The following is a 20,337-nucleotide window of genomic DNA, read 5'->3' on the forward strand; positions in this document are numbered from 1 at the left end:
GGCACGGTTGCTGGTTCCCACCAAGCCCAGCTTTCCCGGCGGTGCCCCGATGAGCCACCAGCCACAGCTTGGAAAGTATCGAAACAGCTGTTTTTTACTCCAGTTTCTTTTCACTGGCTTAAAATAGAACTGAAAGAAATATTTGACCTCATAAAATAGAGGGTACTTGTTGATTTAAGCTTTGTTGAGTTCAGTAGGGATTTTACGGGACCGGACTACATTCCAGAAGGGTCTATAGAAGCTGGCTCTTGCCAGCCTGCAGCGTGAGGAAGCAGGAATTTGTGAAGAGGCAAGAGGGTTTGCATGCATAAACGATCTAATTGGGAATGTAAGGTATTGCACTACATGCTGATAAACACGGTGCCAGTAAAGGTGACAAAGGGGGAGCGGAGAGAAACGGCAGGGCTCTGCGCGCTGCAGCGTGGCAATTAGGGCAGCAAATAAATACAGAGGGTCGCTGCTTCCTTAGTTAATACATAAGACAACGATCCCAGCTGCTCCCCTGCTATTGCCCGAGCTGCGTGGGAGACTGCTGCTGCCTCCTGCTTCGCTCCGCCATGGATGCCCCTGCCACAGCCACGGCGGCTCGTGCGACACCGCTGTTAGCTGGGGAAGCGAGCCCTCTGGTCTCTCGCTGCCGCCTCTCCTTGTTTCTTCTTATTAAATCACCCTAAAAGAAGCTTAAAAAGCCAAGGTTCACATTGCTAGACAATGTAAAGCGGCGTGCCTCCACTAACATCAGGTAAGGTTCAGACCTAATTAATACATTTCCTGGTATTTGTCTACATTACCCCTCCTCTTGCACAAAGATACACATGGAGAAACAGGAGCAGCAGTATTTTGCAGGCTCGTGGCTGGGCGTATGAGGAGGGACTGAGCTTTAACATCTTCTTGGTGCCCGTGAACCTTGTACCCGAGCTGCAGGGTGTAAGGGCAAAGGAAGATGCTGGCTTGGGGGTTATGCAGGGGACAGAAACTGCATCCCAGAATGAAGCAGGCACTTAGCTGTTGCCAGAACCCCCGGTAGTAAAAAAAAACCCTGCGTCAAATCCTGACTTCAAGGCTCAGCACTGACTCAGCAGACAGCTGGGGCAGGTTCAGAGCCATGTCCCCAATATTTGTTTGCTCCCCCTCTGCCGGAATTGGGGATCCCGGCAGCCGGGGCCGGCGGTGCTGGCGCCGCTGAAGGCAGCGAAGACGGCAGACGATGCACGGAAAAGGATGAAGCACGGGCACATGTTCCCACCAGCACTGCTGTGGGGGTGGAAATCTCCGGCAGAGCAAACAGCCGGTGACTTCTCACAGTCCCCCCAGCCCCCCTGCCTGATTCACTCCGGCTTGTCTGCCAACGCTCCTGCTCACACCAGGGCACTGTCATTGCAGCCGACAGCGCTGGGCTGTACCCGAGGCAACGACGGGGCTCGCTATGCAAAATATTTCCCATACTTTCCACCTATTGATGAAATCTCTTGGGGTCACCCCTGAAACCGCTCGGGGCTGCTGCCCTGCCAGCGGGCCGACTTTTTCTGCAGGCATCATCGGGCAAGGATCCAAATGGGAGGAGCTGAACCTATCTATAGCAGAAAATAACATGGCTTGCTCGCTATTTCTCCTTTTTCTCTCTTAATACGCTCCAGGAGATATTGCCAGCCTGCTGAGCTGTGTCAGGCTGTAGGTGGGGAGCTGCAGTGCTGTAACTGAAGACAGTTTTCCTGCAGGGACTTTATTTGGGGAATTATGCTGTCGCATTCGACCACCGTTGTCTCAAGGGAGCAGACCTTGTCCCCAGAGGCCTCCTGCACCGCGGGCCGGAATCGCCCGCTGCTGGTACTGGTGCAAATCAGTGAGCAAGGCACCGCGACTGTCGGAGGTTGGTTCCCTGGCATGAAAAATAGCACAACTGAGTGAAAGACATAATCAGTAATCTGGAAATGCACCCGCCCCACTTTTATACCATGCCCTGACCTCTCCTGGGTGAATATGATTTGCTGGGATGACGTTGTTTTCCCTCCTCGTGCCTGTTCAGCCGCTGAAGCGTTATTGAGCACCGCCGAGCCCTGGTGCTGATCCCACAGCAGGGCCAACGCCCAGCAGCTCACAGAAGTCCACGGGATGATGCCGTCACAAAGCTGGCAAGAGTTCAACATCGTGCTTTACAGCTTGCCTGTTTCTAGACTAATTTCTGTTGGCATCAGAAATCTGTGAACGGAGAAAATCTGCACTTGCCTTCATTCCAGGAAGGCTCTAAACTTTCATGAGAAAAAATTAATGGATTTATTTTCTCAGTAAACTTCTGACAAATGGTCTGGGCAACACAGTGTCAGACAGTGAGCTTGGCAAATAAGGAAAAAGATGTTCTTAGCTCAATTAGTGCGAATGGGGGTAAAATCCAAAAGAAGACAAGGCTTTCTGTGGTCTTCCCGTGGTCTCCCACGCATTAGCAGCGTGAGATGTATCTCTGTCTCCCCCACGACTCTTTTCCTGGACCTGCTATCGCAGGCGGAAGCAAGGTGCTGCCTTGTTTTCACCAGGTGTGGTGGAAGGGCACAACTTACCCTTCCGTCGGTGCAGACGAACCCACAGACTGTCCTGTTCCTTCCCACTTGAGCTTTTGTTTGCAGGGGGGACGCTGGGAGCAGGGGCTGAGCTGGCTGTGCAGGTGGTGGTGGCGGGATCCCTCCTGAGCAGCACAGAAAAGCCCCAGGGCAGCCTGAGGCGGGCGAGGTTTGACTCTGAGGATCTTGGGGATCAAATTCAGTTTTGGCCCCCCAGGGCTGGCTGCAGAGGGCTGGCCAGGGAGCTGCTTCCTCAGCGAAGAGCCGGGAGAGCTCAGAGAGGGAACATTTTGTCCTCTGCAGTGTGACATTTATGTCCCTCAGGAGCACCAGCCTCCTCTCCTACAGCAGGAATCAGAGCTGCTCTAGGGACTCAGCTGACAGCAGACTTTGCCCTGGTTTTTAAAATCCTTCACATTTCACTGTTTACATTCCTCAGCAATGTGCCCATAAAGGCGGTTGAACATGAGCCCCTCAGAAAGCTGAAGACATTCATCTAACGACTTGCAGGTCTATAGGGGAAACCTTTCACCATTTGCCAGAAGGTTCTGTTTCCCCCCCCAGCAATCCTTCCAGCCAGCCTTCCTGCCTGCCCGGCCACGAAATCCTGTTTTGCACCCTGCAAACGCGATTTCAGTACCTCTTCTCAGCCACATTCTCCTTCGTGTCCCTGCCCTGACTCGGGCAGAGAGCTGCCATCCTGCCCGGCCCAGCAGCCGCTCCTGAGCCCCGGCAGCAGCTCCACTCATGAGGATGCCGTGTGTGCTCGGCTGGATCCTTTGCCTTGCTAACCAATTCAAGATCTTTGCCCCCATGCCACTGAACTGCCCTGGGGGTCTGAGGCAGCGGGCACGCTCCCCTCGGCCAGCCTTGGTGCTCTACTCTGCTTAGCAGCCCTGCTGGTGAACAGCGAAGAGTAATCCTGCTTAAGTTTCTGAATATATATTTTAACATGATTCAGCTGTCGAGAGGGAGTAGCAGATTGCTGACCGAGAGAAAATTCTGGTCTCTGGCTCCACACAGTCTGAGAGTCGGGAGATTTTCTTGGCCAGATTTTTATTTCTGCTCAGTTATACCTATTGACTACTGCAAAACTACAGAAAGCAATTGAAATGAGAATCTGGCCCCAAACTAGTAATTTTTGCTTTGCATTGACATTCAGCATGTGAAACCTGATGAGATTTCCAGATGTACAGTTGGTGAGTTCCCCTGTGAAGCCAAGAGCGAAATGGGCCCAAGGAGAGATGCAGAAACACCTTCGACAAGTGCCAGCTCTCTGTCTGTGCAGAGTTTGTTGCATGTTTGCTCCTCAGGATGTTATGCAGTTTTGTGATGTGGTTATGTCGTTTATCAGCAGAGAAAGTGCTCTGCATATTCGATGGTTGCCTTGTCTGTCCCATTTTGTAATTTCTCTGGATGCATTTCAGTGAAATACATGACGTGCGAACGCTGGCTTTAAGCGGACATCTTAGCACGTCCTTGCTTCGGGTAAGGATGCCGCTCGCATAGTGAGTGTCCCGACGATCCCTCCCCACCAAGCACTGGGGGGTTTTGGCTGGGAGAAGGGCTGGGCTGGGGGAGTGCACCTCCCACTCACAGGCTGCTCAAGGGCTGCTGGTTCCCAGGTCCGGAGAGGAGCTGGAGCGAAGCACCCATCCCTGTCCCAGGTGGGTACAGCGCAAGCGGTGGGTTGCCAGCACCGGGTTTGGCTGCACTATTCACTGATGCAGCCAGTTTTGAGCAAGTTTCCTCGCCTGGGGCGAAACGGTGAGGGCTGGTGCTCTGCTGCCAGGTGCCTGAGCTGCTCTCTGGGTTATGTGTGCTTGCCTCAGGGGCTTTATTTTGACTCTGCATCAGCCACTGAGGTAGGACATGGGTGGCAGCCAAGCAGGCAGGTGCTCAGGGCAGCGAGTTGCTTTGAGCGGCAAAATTTCCCGTCCTCCTGCTTAACTCTGCTGAGGCTGGGAGACAGGGCAAGGGAGAGGGTGTGCCCACACACAAGTGGGGATGGCTGATGCCTTGGGCTCCCCCCCGGCCTGCTGTTGGCCTCTCACACACCTTTAGGGAGGGCAAAAATTTGGCAGATGTGCAGGAACCTCTCGATAGCCTGCAACGTTGTGAAGATGGTTTCCAACCCATGCAGCAAACTTGGTGCCCCGCTCTGCTTCCCCTCTGAGTGGTGCCCCAGCCCCTGGTGCCTGCCCCTTCCCTTTCCCCTTCTCCTCTCTCTCCCTTTTTCCTTCCACCTCATTACCCCCGGGGGAGGCCTCCTGCTTTTTGGACAGGACAAAGTCTTGGCCCCAGCATGCTGGCAGGCAGCAGAGCTCTGGTCTCCTTGCACCCGTGTGAGGCAGGATGGAGAGGCTGTGGGGCAAGGATGTCCTCCACAGTACACTTCAGGAAAGGTCTATCCTCCATCCCCCTGCCCCCCGGTTTCTTAAAAGGTCTCAGATTTATGCTGTTGGGATAACAATCTGCCCCCGGGGGGGCTGCGCCTGCAGCATCCTTCCTTGCAGCTTTGGTGGGAGGAAGGCTTAACCCCTCGCTCTTTCGGTCCCCCATTAGGGAAGGGGCAGCGCAAGGCCAGGTGCCTGGGGCCAGTGGTTTTTAGACATTCAGGCAGGAAAGGGTTTTGTTAGGCTGCAGTCCCTTCCTAAGGGGAAAAAGGAAGGAAAAAAAAAAAAAAAAAAACAGGCTTGGCAAGGCTTAGTGCAGCAAAAGATCCAAACCTTTGGTGAATAAAGCAGCTGGGAGAAACAGTAAAGCTGGAAGAGCAGCACGGGGGATGGTTGTTCGGGGGACGGTTGTTCGCTGTTGCCTCAGGAAGGGATGATCTTGAGCCAGATCCCAAGGGTAGCTCGTGCCCGTTAGGAACTGGCCCACAGCAAGAAAGCCAAGTCCAAGCGCCTCACCACAGATGCAACCGCAGGAGGTTTCTGCCTTAAATAAACACGGCGCTGGGAGCGAACTGCAGAGAGGCGCTGCGCAGCCAGCAGCTCGCCTCGCTCGGGTGCTGCGGCGCGTCTCCTCTCTGCAAAGGCAGAGGGTGAGGGGGTGAAGTGCAGTCCTATTTCGGCCCTGCCTTCTTTGGGCTGGAGAGGGCAACAGTTTGAGAATTCCAAGGTTGTGGCTGTCCCTGCTCCCTGTGGGGGAAAGCTGGGACAGGAAGATCCCTGTGGAGAAGAGGATTTGGCCATCTTGGAGTCTTCTGTAAAAGAGAAAGCAGGAGCCCAGGCTCTCAAGTGTGTCCAGAGACAGGGGGGTGCCTTCACCACCACTGACCGGTCAGGAACACGTAAGAAGGAAGGCAGCTAGGGGAAGCAGTCTGGAGAGCTCAAGTGAGCTCTTGGTGGGCTTTATGACATCTGTGAAACAAAAATAACAATACAGCTAGGGGCAGGCCTTCTACTCTGCCTGCTGTTTTTCCTTGCAGAATTATTTAAGAAAATCTGGACAGGTCTCCCTCCTAACCTTACCTCTCCAGTCCCAGCGGCAGATCCCTCAGGCCTTGGAGAGAAGAGCCTTTCCTGCTGTACAATTACACCGCTACTTTTGCAGCGCTGGTGACAGGTATAGAGAGAAGGTTCAGGCTTAAATCGTGACGATGATACACAACAGCAGTGTGCTCCAAGTGTAACCAAGACAACTGATCTTTTGTAAAACTTTGCCCAATAAAAATAACATTAGGGAACTCTTAGAAAGCAACCCCCAGCAGTGAGCCCTTTCCATGTGTTCAGGTAAGAAAGTCCTCGTTTGGGATGTAAAATCGACACCAGAAAGCTGGTAAATGCCAGCTTTACAATTACCTCAGCAATCTTTATCTGGCTCCCATGTGCGTAATGCTGATTTGATGAAAAATTCACACATTATTTCCTTCACATGATCCTGACTCATCCAGTGCCCAGGAAGTTGCATCCTTAGTTCTGACATTTTGCAGACTTTGAATGATTGATTAAAGCATTTAAATAACTTACTTCAGACGTAAGGGCGGTGGTTGTTGTTAAATGTAATTATTGTTGTTTAAATGTAATTATTTTTACATTATGACTAATTATAAATGGATATTGTTAATGGAAGAACAAAATTTGTTTATCAGGGCTTGAATTCTGCAGTCATCGGGAATAAACACACCAGGTAATGAGTTTGGCAATAAAATGACAGCCTTAGGCATAGACCAGATTTAGCGCCGCCCTTTCTCTTTGTATCACACTTCCTTCCTCCCACGAGCTCAGCCCACTCAAAACCTGTGTAATTTCTTCCTATAAAAGGATGTGCCTGTTTCTGCTCAGATTTCTAAAGCATATGCCTTTATTTCCTAAATATGTTCCTCAGTGGGAACTCTCCTAATGGATTTACAGGCCCATTTTATCACTCTTTCTGGGATGGATGGGACTGAAAGAGCTGAAAAAGTTGGGGTTTGATTTAGAGTGAAGGGGAGGAGGCCTGTGGTGAACAACCTGTGAACAGGGGAGCAGAGAGAAGTGGGATAGGAGTGGGAGCCTCTGGGTGAGATGATCATGTGGCAGCACAGTATGGTCTCTGGGCAAACACGCCCCAGGTCAGTATCTGTTCTTCCCCCAGTTTCCCCTTTTACAGGTTTTATTCTGAAAGGAAAGGAGTGGGAGAGGAGGAGTATTCCTTTTCCCGCTTACTTAAGCTCCCCAAATCTCTAATGAACTCTAGCTTACCAAGACTCAGCTTTCAAAAAAACCCTGATTAGGTGAAAGAAAGCAGAGGGAATTAGCAGCAAATAATTTTTTTTTTGCAAAAACTCACCGCGTAATTTGGGCATCTCTGCTTCAAAATACATGCACATTTTCAAAATGAAGATTTCCAAACCTGACTTGCACAAGAACTTCTTCAGCAGAGCTGTCGTGAGATCTGCCTCTCTTGGCTAAAGGATGTTTTTTTGCACTTAGAGACCAAACCACTTTTTGGTTTGTTTTGTTGTTTTGTTTTGTTTTGTTTCTTTGTTTGGTTGGTTGGTTGGTTTTGTTTTGTTTTGTTTTTTAACCATATCACATTGTTGGCTCATTTCTGCGACATTCACAAACACCATCAGGTTTCCTTCAAAACCACTCCAGTCAAAATGTCTTTTTTGCCCGAGAAATAAATACCAATGACCTACTTCCCCTGCATGTGTTATCTTTCGTTTATCCAGAGCCCCAGCACCTTCAATTGCATCTGCGTTACTTCTGTATTCTTTCCTGGGTTTTCAACATCATTACATTTAATATCAAATGATAAATTGAATTTGCGTGACGTTTCCTCTGCTTGGGCTGTTAACTGAAGTGCATCTTGCAGCTGGGAATTGGGCACCGCATCCCGTAGAGTAGCAGGAGTTTCCAAGAAGCGGTTGAAACTTGGCCATCCCTCGGTCTGGTCGTGAACTCCAGAAAAACGGGATGTAAACCTGCTGTTGCCTACTCCGCTAGCTGACACCCAGATGCTTCCAAACTTTGGCTGCCAAACTGCAAAAGCCCACCAAAGGTGTAGCTTATGCACTGGTTAACATGTTTGTAACCTCTGTATACGGAGTCCACAAAAATCTTTATCTAGTAGGTGACGGAAAGTATTTCTGAGCTCAGTGATCTGGAAACCAACGACTCGGTTCGATATCAATTCCAAAGGAATTTCAATTTTGGAAAAATATAAATTTACGTCTAGACATCTCCTCTTTTATTCCCCTCATGGACTCCCAAGCCATATTGTCACAAATTCTCAGTAACGCCACCGTGCCTCAGGAATGCTGATTGCAGCCATGACTGAGCACCTTTCGAGGCCAAGACCTCCATCGCAGAAATTTTAGCCCAGGGCTACGTTGCGGTGCTGTTTCCCATCACCTTTTGTTTGCCTTTTTAATTAGTTTCCACTACATGGGATCTGCCTATACCCAAGGCAACCTGAAATTATTTTTCAGGGCCGCGTAAGATGCCTCTCCTCACTGCCCACAGTTACAACCGCTGCCGTGCCCACCCAGCCTCGCCTCTCTTTATGTGCGCGTGCTGCCTGTATCTTGGTGTGTGGGGGGGTTGTTTACATATTTTTTTTTTATACCTTCAGCATTTGTTGCATTATTTTACTCTGGACTGAACAGAGGCTTTCTGGGTGGCGATCTGCAGATCCACCTTTTGTCTAAGCCGCGCAAGGGATATGTTACTGAGTACGTCTCCATGATGGAGGCCGTACAGACTCTGTTTGTTAAACTCCTTCAGCTTGTAAAAGACCACAGCTCGCTCAGTAACCGGCAGGCGGCTGGGCGCAGAGGTTTGGTGCGAGCAACGTTGAAAAAAGGCGGGGAAGCGGTTGCGAGACCCACGGCAGAAAGCATCGCGCCGCGGGCGTTGGCTTGTGGGGCGAACCGCCGTGGGGACGGCGGCGAGCCCCCCTTTTCCCGTGGCAGGCAGCAGAGGGGAGGGCAGAAGAAGCCACCCCCCCGCGGGAGCCCCGGGAATGCGCCTTTTTTTTTTTTTTTTTTTTTTTTTTTTTTTTTTTTTGCGGGGGCGGCGAGGGGGGGCGGTTCCCGGCGCCGTGAGGGAGCGGCAGCGGCGGGAGGAGAACGCGCGGCCCTCGCGCGCGGGCGGGGGAGGGGCGGGCAGCGGCACGGCGTGGGCGGGCGGCCCCGGGCCAATCGGGCGCGCGCCGCTGGCGGGCGTCGCGAGGCGGCTTCAGCACGACCGACCCGCCGGCTGCGGCATCCATCACACCCCACCCCCACCCCCCCCCCACCGCCGCTCCGGTACCCGCCTTGCGGGGGCGGTGCAGGAGGGGAATATTATAAAAAAAAAAGAAAAAAAAAAAAAAAAAAAAGGGGGGGGGCAGGGAAAACGGGAGCGGCCCACGTGATGGGCTGCCGCAGCCAATGAGGGCGGCAGGAGGTTGCGCGTGGCAGGCGAAGGCCGCGGGAGCCGCGAGCGGGGCGCGTGGGCCGGGGCGTTGCTCGGCGCCGCGTGGAGCCGCGTCGGCGGGAGGCAGGTAGGAACCGACACCCCCCCCCCCCCCCCCCTTCCCGCTCCGTTCTTCCATTACCCCACCCCCACACCCCAAAACGCTCCGGTTTTGAAGTTTTATTCGAGGAAGGTGGCGTGAGGTGTGCGCGTCACGTGAGCGCGGCGGGTCCAATCACACGTGCGCGCTCCCCTCCCCTCCGGCCGGCGGGGCCGCGTTTGAGGCGCGGCGGGGCTGACCCGGTCCCCTCGCCCGCCCCGGGGTCGCGGACGGACGGAGGGGCGGACGGGGCGGGGGATGCGCAGTGGCTGGCGGTCACCTGACGGGGAAGGGGTGGTGGGGGTTAAAGGGACCGAGCAGCCCCGCCGCTCCGCATCCGGGCTCTCCGGCCGGGAAGGGTCGGGTGAGGCCCGGCCCCGACCAGTTGCCGCCTCCCCCCACAGCCATCGCGCTCCCGGGGACCGTCCCCCCGGCGTTGAGGGGGGGCTGGGGAGGGGGGAGGCGTGGCCGGCGCCAACCGTGTGACGGGGCTGGGCTTCCCGCCGCCTCGCCTCGCCCCGCCCCTCCCCGCCCCGCCGCGGTGGGAGAATCCGTTCCCGAGGATCTGCCCCCGGGTGTAAGGGGGGGGGGGGGGCGGGGAAATGGACGGCGCCCGCCCCTCCGCCCGCTCGGTGCCGCGGGGGGGGTGAGGCGGAGCGGCCGCGGGGGTGGCGGGCGGCGCGCGTGCGCCTGCGGCACGTCGCGTGAGGCGGCCGTTGGTGGCGGGCGGACGGCAGTGCCTCCCCCTCACACACACTCTCACACAACCTCCGTTCCCGCCGCAGTACCCCGCCACCGCTCGTTTATCGGCGGCCCCGCGCTCCCCGCCGTCGTTCTGGTATCTTCCAGCTTTTCCTCCGGCGCAGGCCCGAGCGCCGCCCGGGCCGAGGACGCGCCTGCGTGGCGCGGGAGGCGGCTTCGTGTGGCGGGATCGAGCGCTGGGCCGGGTGCCGCCGAGGGGAGCGGAATAAACAAACAGCGGCGCTTTCCTGGGAGGGCGAGGGCGGTGCCGGTGTTGGGTTCGGTGGCTGCCGGTGGCCTTAGGTACCACGCTAGTTGATAAGCAGTTTAAAAAGGGGGGTTTAAAAATGGTAAGGTGAGCTCAGTCTGTAGATGGTAGGCATGAAGGCTAGCAGTTATTTCATCAGCCTGGTTAGGTGAGTGGTTTCCAATCATGCGGTTTGAATTTCTTGCCGAGCTTCTTAAGATGTCAAAGCTTACACAGTCACACTGCCTTACTTCTAACTCAGTAATATCCAAACTCATGGGTCGTCTTTAATCGCACTTGGTGAAGTGGGCTAAAGCCCTGAAGATTTGCAGTTGCCTCAGACTTTGAAAACCAAAGGTTGTGTATAAAGAAGAGGGCAGGCTGAGGATTTGCTCTTACGACTTTAAGGTGTTTTGCCCGATGAAGCCACTGGCTCTGTGGCTGCAGCACCCTTTCCATGTCTTTGGGCACAGTTCCCAGGGAAGTCTGTACTGAGAACTGGGGCAGGGAATGGATTCTGCCAGAAAAATGTTCCTGTGGGTAACCATTTTTGTGCATGTATGTGTGTTTATGTGGGGAAGGTCTGACAGAGATGGACAGCACTCCTTCGCTTGTGTATTTCACCTGGCAGCAACAGACCATTAATCTCACCTACTGTTTGCTTAGTGTTGGTAGAGATGCTGTTGTGCCTGCCACGGGAGAGAAATGTGCAACTGGAGGAAAACAAATGGAAAACCAGTTTGTGAATAAACTTGTTTGGTCAGCTAATCAGGAAAAAAAAAAGAAATTCTTTCTCTTTGAGCCTATGCTACTTCTTCATTCACATTCAAATCAACTAGATCACTTCTAAAGTATGTGGCTGTGTATGTTGGCTTTTTAAAACCTAATTTCCTAAGGAATGGGAAGTCCTAGACATTCTTTTTACAAACACAATGAAATAGATCTTTGCCTAGGGGAGTGAGAAGGAGGCTGTCCCTGTCATCCCTTTGCTGTTTCATAGACAGCTGAGAATCTACTGAAAAATTCCTCCATGGTATGCACATAGGAAACTGCCGCTAGTGTGACACCAGCAAGGCTTGCTTGATATCTTGTTCTTCCATAATTAAGGATATGTTGGGATGTGTGGGTGGTTTTGTTTTGTTTTGTTTGTTTTTGTATGTGTGTGTTGTTTGTTTGTTTGTTTTTTAATACTGGATGACTTTAGAACAAATAATCGAATGATGGTGGTGGAGTTGCTCTTCTCTCTCCGCAGAAAGATGGAATGTGCTTTTACTGTTGGTTTCTGGCAGGTTTTAGTACTCGTGATGAAGCCTTGATATATCTTTCTCTGAACTGGATGAGGAAGAATGCAGTGAGAATGATGATGGCTTGTCATGAGAAGAAAACAACCAGGAGAAAATACTATTTTTTTTTTCTTTATTTTTTTTTTTTTTTAATCAATCCTAGAACAGAAAGGCAGTAAGGGATGTGAACAGCATAAGACAGAAAATGAATGTGGGAGTCAGATAAAACATATCTACAATAAAAACGTTTGCATTCATTGCTACAGTCACTATCTTCAGGAAAAAACAATTTGGAGAATGACAAGATAGTGACCTAATTACTGTTAAACAAATACTTGTGATGATGGAATTGTGCTGTTTTGCTAGCTCTTGCAGTACAGTGCTTTCTGCAAATATGGTGTGGTCCGCCTGGCCACTGGGTAAGTCGGTAAGTCAATAATGAAGATGGATATAAACCTTTAACCCGTCACCAACAGTCTGATACTTTAATTGGTGTTACTCTCCTGTTTACCATAACTTAAAAGGGGTTCCCTGGCATTTCTAACTTGATGAGCCATAGGTGACTGTAGCAGTGAGTATTGCTATAAGACATCAGCTGAATGAATGGGATAGTCCTGAGCTTGAATGAGGGCTTTTTTACTTGTCTGACTTGTTTTGGTGAATTTTCTTTTTTTTTTTTCTTTCCTCCTATGATGCAGACAAGATCTCCAGCTGAAGATTTATGTATGTGATAAATGTTCCTCATGATGGCCATAAAGGGACTGAAATTCATCAAAATGGTGTTATTCCTGTTGATTATGGCTTGTTTCTGCCAGTGTTGCATGGCAAAAAGCATGACACATTGCTTTATTCTTTTATTTTTTAATTTTCAGTAGTTGAAATAATAGTATATTGAAAAAGTTACAGTAGTCATTGAACGTATGAGTAGTGAGCATATCCATGACTTTCTGATAAAATATACAAAATACTTTATTTTAAATGTTGAAATAATAACTTATTGTATACAGATAAAAAAGAACAATTATTTGTAGTGAACTGGCTTCTCTCCCTGCCTTCTCACCTGCACCTCATGCTTTATATCAATGGATTGTGTGATTCCATTTTGCAGTCTTCAGGGTTTGGGAAGATTTCAGTATTTCCCAGAAGATCAGGTAACTCATGGGAGACGGAGAATATTGCGCACTGTATATTGCAGGATCAATGCTGGTAAACAAAGCACCAACTTTCCGGGGGACTGAAAGTTTGGGCTTTTGGGGCAAAGTGTTAGTTATGGGGTGGTGAAGCGGGTATTTCCTTCCTGCCTGCTCCCCCCCCCCCCCCCCAAGTGTTTGGCCTGTTCCTCCAACAGAAGTGCTGCTTTTGCAGGGGTGTAGCTGGCACTAGGTGAAGCGCTTCCTGAACCACCGCCTTATTCATCCTGCCACAGTCAGGGCTCTGAGTGTTAAGTGAATTTGGTTTTGGTATAAAGTAATTAAGTTAATTTGGTTTTTGTATAAAGGAATGCTCTGGGCTGAAATCTGATGGCGCACGAGCTGTGTCATACTTGCTGTTGGGATAACGCATTCTGTGTGTGGCTGGAGCATGCATTTTAGCATGTTTGCAATCATCAAGAAAACCTGAATCTGGAAAAGCAGATTTCTTGCTCCCCCTGCCCCCCCCTCCTCAGCAACAGTCCATTTCTTGCAAGACATTTTTATTTAATCTCACACTTTTTAGCTAGATTCTGCTGCCACTTAACACCTTTAATCTTCTTGACACTGGATTATGCTTCCTCACTATAGCTAAAGGAAGGATTTAAGCAACTTCTCTATCATAAATAAAATGATGTAAACTTTTTTTTTTTTTTAAGTAGATTTGGGCTGGGATTTTGTTGCCTAAGGACAGGGGTCCAGAGCTGTCATAAGTGCTGCAGGTTCTCAGAGACATCTGTGTAGAGAAAACATTAAGCTCTGGGGGGACAGTATTCTTCTGGAGAAGCACTTGGTGGCCAGTGGGGCCAGTTATGTAATAGAAGATGGGACTAGGTACCTTTCTATAAGCAGTTAATCCAATCCAGAGTTTCAGAACTAACAGACTTTCTTGTGGGGTGCTACTGTGTTAATCATTCTCCAAAGTGGCAAAACATTGGCTAAAGAAGGTATGGGTTTGTATTTTAACCCTTCTGGCGTGCACCACGTTGCACAACACTTCTAACTAGAACATAACTAGATTTTCAGGTCTTTGAATTTTTTTTTTTTTCCAATGACCAGAACTTGAGACTCTGTATGATTGTCAGGGCTGCCTGGCTGTAGTTAGTAATACGCTTGTAGGCTCAGGTCTGCTGACTGCCTGCCGCTGTGGGTGTATTACATTGGCACAGTTGGTTTTGATAGCTGTTGTTTTCAGCCGGTGAGTATAGTTTCAGCTAGTGTTTGTTTTTAGCTAGTGAATTTGGGAGCTGAAAGCCTCCTTTATGCTCCAGTAATGCTCCAGTAGTAGCGCCTGTCAAAGTATACTGTATGACAGAGATGTCCTGTCGTGTATCTACTTGTGTAGTACAGGTCTTTGTATTTGAATGGAACGGGTATTGCTAACAAAAAATGTAATCCGCACCGCTTTTATGTTTTCCACAGGTTGGCAACTGTTACATTCTGCTTAACTATGTCTGTAACGTTGCTTTCCCAAACCCAAATTTCTAGCAAAGCCTGGGCCTTATGACTGTTCAGCTCATGATCTGTTACTGAATTTTATTTTGGGGGGGGAACAGGTTAGAAATAAGAGTGGCTGAAGAACACAGTTTTTTGCTCCAGTTCCAACTAGCAGTCTCTGGGCTGCTGGGTGGTGAAAGTTACAGGCTCTGCGTTACTTGTGTGTAGGCTTGAACTGGAGCTTTATGCTTGTAGGCATTACCAAAAGAAGGAATGGGATTTACTGGATACTGAAATACAGTTTGTAAAGACTATAGTTCATACTTGCAAGATGCTGCAAAGCAGGGAATATGTCCAAGACACATTTTGGGGAAGAGGGTCTTCGTGGTAGTGAACATCATTTCAAATAGGACCATCACATTGCTGGTTAGTATAAGGTAACTCCCTCTGATCATGAAGGGCAGTATTCAGCTGGTGCAAACCAGTTCATTTCTATGCTGCCAGTTGGTGTTTGGCACAGACAAGGCCTTCAAACTGGTGTTTGTACTGATGGGGTTGCAGCTTTTTATTGCAGTACTCCTGTTTCTTGTCAGCTGTAAGCTGCTCAGAACCGGGTTATTTAAGCTGGTGGGAATCTGTGGTACTGCTCTGACTTCTACTGGTGAATCTATTCTCTTGATAAACTAGAGGTGGTTCCGCTTTTGCTGCAGGCAAGGATTTCTACCTGCATTAGGTAAAATGCTAGCAGAATTCCTGGCAATGTCAGCAGCCTCTAGTGATATTTCTTTTATTGTCAGTGGAACATGTGGCTTGTGGGCCATGAACGTGGCACTGTCTGCTATTCAGTTCTGTGTGGCTGCTTTTAGTCAGTACAAAATGGCCTCTTGCTGAAGCAGAAAGACTTATTCCTGTATTGGCACTGTTCAGAAACATACTGCTTGATACGAAATAGAGGGTCAGTGTATCCTGTGACCCTAAAACTTGGTGACTGCTATACCTCATATGTGATTGCTGTAGGTATAGAATGACTGTTCCTGATCAATCTTGGACAAAGCGGCTTAGGTTTTTTTTTAATTGGTGTAATTATTTCTGATTGAATTTAAGGGAAAGATACTGTGCTGGATCCAACAGCGTGAGACTGCTGCAGCTCCGTGCCCCCAGGTATAACCGACAGCAGGGCTGAAAATGTATTCCTGGTATGCACAAGCGTATGGAGCACATGTATAAGTGACATATACATGTATACATGTCTGGCCATACAGATCAGACAGACACATAGATACAGGAACACAGACAGCTGCGACAGCCTCATGTTCCCTGCCTTATCTGAGCAGGATGTAGGTCTCCATATTTTTATACACACACACATATATATATGTACAAGGTAGATTTCCTCCAGCAGCTGGGCTTGGACACTCAGCCTGCCCAGTAGCTGGTTCCTGGATCCCAGTCTCCCTAGTTGCTGGCTTCTAGACACTTAGGCCCTAGTGGCCACTGCTGTGCTACAGGCACTGGTACCCTTCTGTCTCTGGGCTGGCTGGGACCACCCCGTGTGGCCCTGACCTTTGGAGATATGCAGATGTGCATATGCACACCAGGCCGCCGGCACTGCCCTGGGCCCCCAGTAGCCAGGTCTTCTGTTGAGCTGCACACCCCCCACACCCCCCAGGGTTTATAGCTATACTGGAATGCTTTCTTGATTCCATTCTTCCCTTTCATATTTTCTGTATGAAACATGAAAGCACTGTTAGCCTTGGCTTTTTATTGTGCGAAGATATTTTAGAAATTACCAAGAGAAATGTCATGTGAAGCTGTTTTAGGGAATGGCTGAATGTGTCCCTTAACAAAAAGAATACCATCTCTCTGATATTTTTTTTTGTTTTTGTATCTCCTTCCTTCTAATTCCCCTTTTTCTCTCCACATCTGCTACTGCAAGCATCTGGGGTGTTTCCTTTCCACCATGCCGACCTCACACATACGGGTGTTGTGGTTTAACCCCAGCTGGCAACTAAACCCCACACAGCTGCTTGCTCACACCCCCCAGGTGGGATGGGAAGAGGATTAGAAAGGCAAAAGTGAGAAAACTCGTGGGTTGAGATACAGATAATTGAACAGGTAAAGCAAAAACTGCACACACGAGCAAAGCAAACCAAGGAATTTCTCCAGCCCTTCCCCTGGGCAGGCAGCTCAGCCATCCCTGGGACAGCCTGACTCCGTCACACGTAACGGTGACTGAGGAAGACAAATGCCATCACTCCGAATGTCCTCTCCTTCCTTCCCCAGCTGTAAATGCTGAGCATGATGCCATACGGTGTGGGACATCCTCGGGTCAGTTGGGGCCAGCTGTCCCCGCTGTGTCCCCTCCCAACCTCTTGTGCCCCCCCCAGCCACTCACTGTGGGTTGGAGAGCAGAGAGGGCCTTGACTCTGTGTGAGTGCTGCTCAGCGATAACAAAAACATCATCCCTGGGCCATCAGCACGTTTTCAGCACAAATCCCAAACGTGGTCCTGTAGTAGCTACTATGAAGAAAATTAACCCTATCCCAGCCAAAACCAGCACAGTGGAGCTAGAGCTTCCCTTTCATCTCTGTCCATACCTCCTTTATAAACTGCTAGAAGTGTCAAAATCACAGTCTTACGTTCCTCCATATTTGCAGAAGTTTGTATTTAAGTAGTTTGTCTGTACAGTGAATGTGTTCAACCCTCCTTTTTTTTTTTTTTTTTTTTTTTTCAGCCTGAGTACATTCTTCTAGTTAAAAGGGAAAAAATACTCTGTGCTCATCTCCTGCAGACCTATGTTACTGTTTTGATGCACGTTTTTCAAGTGTCTTGAAAGTATTTCAGTTACGTGCTTCTGAGATGATCTCCCACCGCATAAACTTCTGTTGTGGAGAAACCTCTGAAGGGGTGCTGGCCTTTGTAACATTGATCTTGTTTTGCACTTTTGCTGCATCCTAACAGCAAAGGCATGCCTGTGTTAGTGAAGCTGAGGAGCAGCCCGAGGGAAGTTACTGTCTCTAGTAGGCAGCAGTCGGTACAAAATGTTGGTGTGCAGGTATCTGGACCTTGGTGTCAGCCTGCTAACGCTGATGCCTTGACTTCCTGGCACTGTTGTGTATCTGTCCTTTCATAATGGCTGCAGTGTTGTAAAATAAAGATCCTTAACTGAAAAAAAGGGAGTAGGGGTGCTTCATGGAGGTGCTCACCTGCAGCCGTGCTGCATTTTGGTGGGAATTCCCTTACGGTTCAGCGTTTTGTTTTAGTGGGCTGATTCTCAGAAGCGCCTGGTTTACAAAGCGTGATTTTTCTCGAGGTATGTGAAGGACCGCCAGCCTGGGCGTGGTGCACTTGGTGAGGTGCCGGCACGGAAAGACTCGGGTGCAGACTGTGCTAAGCCAGGTTTTGGTCGTTAACTGGTTTGCCTCACCTCACAGGTGATGAGGTAAACCGGGGCCGTGGTTTGACAAGGCTGCGTTAGCTGCGGGGACGTCACGGGGTGCTCGGCAGCGGAGGGTTAGGTTCCGATTTGGTGAAAACTTGCACGGACGGTCGGGGACTAAGGGCGATCCCGGCCTTCGCGGTACCTCCGAGACTGAGGATTTCCCCGGGGAGGCGGGCGGTGCGGGTACCGGCGTCCGTGTCTCGAGTGAGTGGGAGGCGGGTGCGCCTTGCCCTCGCAGCGGGGAACCTTTTCCCGGGACAGCGGCGGCAGCCCGTGCCTTAACGCTCCCCGGCGCTCAGGCTGCGTCCGGGCTCCGCCGACCCCGGGGCTCTGGCTCTGTCCGGCCCCGGGCGCGTCCCGCCGGCGCCGCCCCGAGGCCGTCGTCTGCCAGCGCGGGGGGCGCCGCCGGGCCCCGGGCCGGGGCCGGGTGGAGCGCTGCAGCCGGGCGCCTCGGGGTCGGGGAGGGGGGGAGTGGGGCGGCGGCGGGGCCTCGCCACAGCGGCGGGACGCTGCGCCCCCGCTCCGCCTTCCAGAAGCTTCCCCGCGCGCGGCGCTGCGCTGCGCCGGGGCGGGCGCCGGGGCCGCCGCGCGCGGCGCGGGCCACGTGACGGGCAGGCGGGAGGGAGGGAGTGGAGTGGGGTGGGGCTGGGGGGGGGGGGGGGTTCGGGACGGGACGGGACGGGGGGGGCGCGAGCTGGCGGCGCGCCTGCGCGCGCTGCGGCGCGGTGACGTCACCGCGGTGCGCACGCACGTTGTCCCCAGCTGGCGGACACACGGTCCGCGTGAGGAGAAAGGAAGCGGGGAGGCCGCCTCGCCTCGCCGCACGGTAACTGCCGGGGAGCGGGGGGATGGAGCGGGGTGCGCCGGTGACCGGCGCCGCGCGCCTCTCCCCCCCCCCCCCCTTTCCCCTCCCCGCGCCTCCCGCTCTGCCCTCCCGAACTGCGAAAATTAACACCAGGCGTAGCCACGAGGCGACGGGGCCCGGGCCCGTGGGCCTCTCCCCGGCGGCGACGCGAAGCGCCGTCTTCGCGAGCGCCGGGTGGGAGCGCGTCGGGTGCCGGCGACGAGCGGCGGGGCTTCCCCCCACGTGCGCCGGACCCGCTGCCCTCCGCCAGCCACCCTCAGGCCGCGGCTCTGCCCCCCCCCCCCTCCCCCCTACGCTCCCGGAAAGGCCCGGCGGCGGCGGCGGCTGCCGCCTGCCCCCATGCCGGAGGCTTCCGGCTGGGGGCCGTCCGGCGGAGGGCGGGGGGAGGCGGTGTTACAAGCGACAAGTGAGCCGCTCGGCCCGCGGCCGTGACGCCACCTGCCCCGGGCGGGGCGCTCGTCTCCCGCCGCACCGAGCGCAGCTTCCACCCCCCCCCCCCCCCCTTCCTCCTCCTCCTCTCCTTCCCTCTCCTTCCCCCCCTCCCCTGGTGCACGGGCCGGGGCGGCCCCGCTGCCGCGGTGTTAAACGGCAGCACCGCGCCTTCAGCGCTCGCTGCCATTGGAGCCGGCGGCGGTTGGCGGGCCGTGCCTAACGGAACCCACAGCGTTGCCTTGTTCGCGGGGTGGGGTGTTTTGGGCTTTGTGGGCTTGGGTTTATTTTTTAAATTTATTTTTGGAAACGTTTTTTTTTCACATCCGATTAGCTTCCTGCTTTTAGCACACCTCACTGCAACTTGCATTTTTGGCCACTGCTGTCTAGTTAGATGTTGCTTCTCAAATATAAGGTCTGCACATGGGCAGAGAAGTGAAGTATCTGAAGCTGATTGGAACTTCAGCTTCCACAAATACACACATCTTCCTCGAAATACTGGATTAGAAACTCCATACGAAAATAAAATAGGGTAGTGTGTAGGACCAAGGGTAATAAAATGTGTGAAATTGTTCTTGTAACAGACCACCTTAGTGCTGAAATAATGTAGCTTTTGGCTACTGTAATTGCACATAATCACATTGTAACCGCACGCATCTTAGACTGACTTGGTACTGTGGGCGGCGCTTATGGTAGAAATAACTACAAGAGTGCCATGTAAGAACTTTAAATGCTAGAAAACGGAAACTGTGACTCAGTAGCTCTTTGTATGCATAGAATTTTTGCTGAATGCAAGGTTGTTGAGCTTTTTTGAATTTATTTCTGGCACGTGTATGTTCTACCTCAAGTGAATTTAAAGTTACAGGCTTTCTGCATATCTTATACCACCAAAGTGATTTTAAATCTGGTTTATTTCTTTCATGAGCAGCTAATACAATTTTGATGTATATTACACAGCATTAATGTGAACTCACTTTCTGAATGTATGTTCAATATACGTATAAACTTGCTGTATGTGTATATGTAGAGGATAAGTTGGTGGAAAATCATATGCAGTTTAGGGTGTGATTTCTTTCTCACCATTCCATGTATCTGATTCTTAGTAGAGATTTATATTTCTACTGTGCTTTTATAGATGAACATGAAAAAGCTTTTCTTGGG

The 20,337-nt window shown here is 51.4% G+C and overlaps 1 protein-coding gene across 8 annotated transcripts in view; it reads left to right on the forward strand.

The window, feature by feature from the left end:
- Positions 1-9,230: 9,230 nt before the first annotated feature.
- MGA (MAX dimerization protein MGA) overlaps positions 9,231-20,337 on the forward strand; it is a 64,427-nt gene continuing 53,320 nt past the window's right edge. For 6 of the 8 annotated variants that reach the window (XM_042790663.1, XM_042790667.1, XM_042790665.1 and 3 more), the window contains exon 1: positions 9,231-9,530. The gene's annotated coding sequence lies outside the window, so the exon portion shown is untranslated. Of the gene's footprint in view, positions 9,531-18,619; positions 18,709-20,337 lie in introns of those variants that run through there. The other 2 variants (XM_042790670.1, XM_042790664.1) reach the window with 2 other exon arrangements.

This window comes from Tyto alba, unplaced genomic scaffold (genome assembly GCF_018691265.1).
Source record: "Tyto alba isolate M040663 unplaced genomic scaffold, T.alba_DEE_v4.0 Super-Scaffold_18, whole genome shotgun sequence".
Classification (NCBI taxonomy): domain Eukaryota; kingdom Metazoa; phylum Chordata; class Aves; order Strigiformes; family Tytonidae; genus Tyto; species Tyto alba.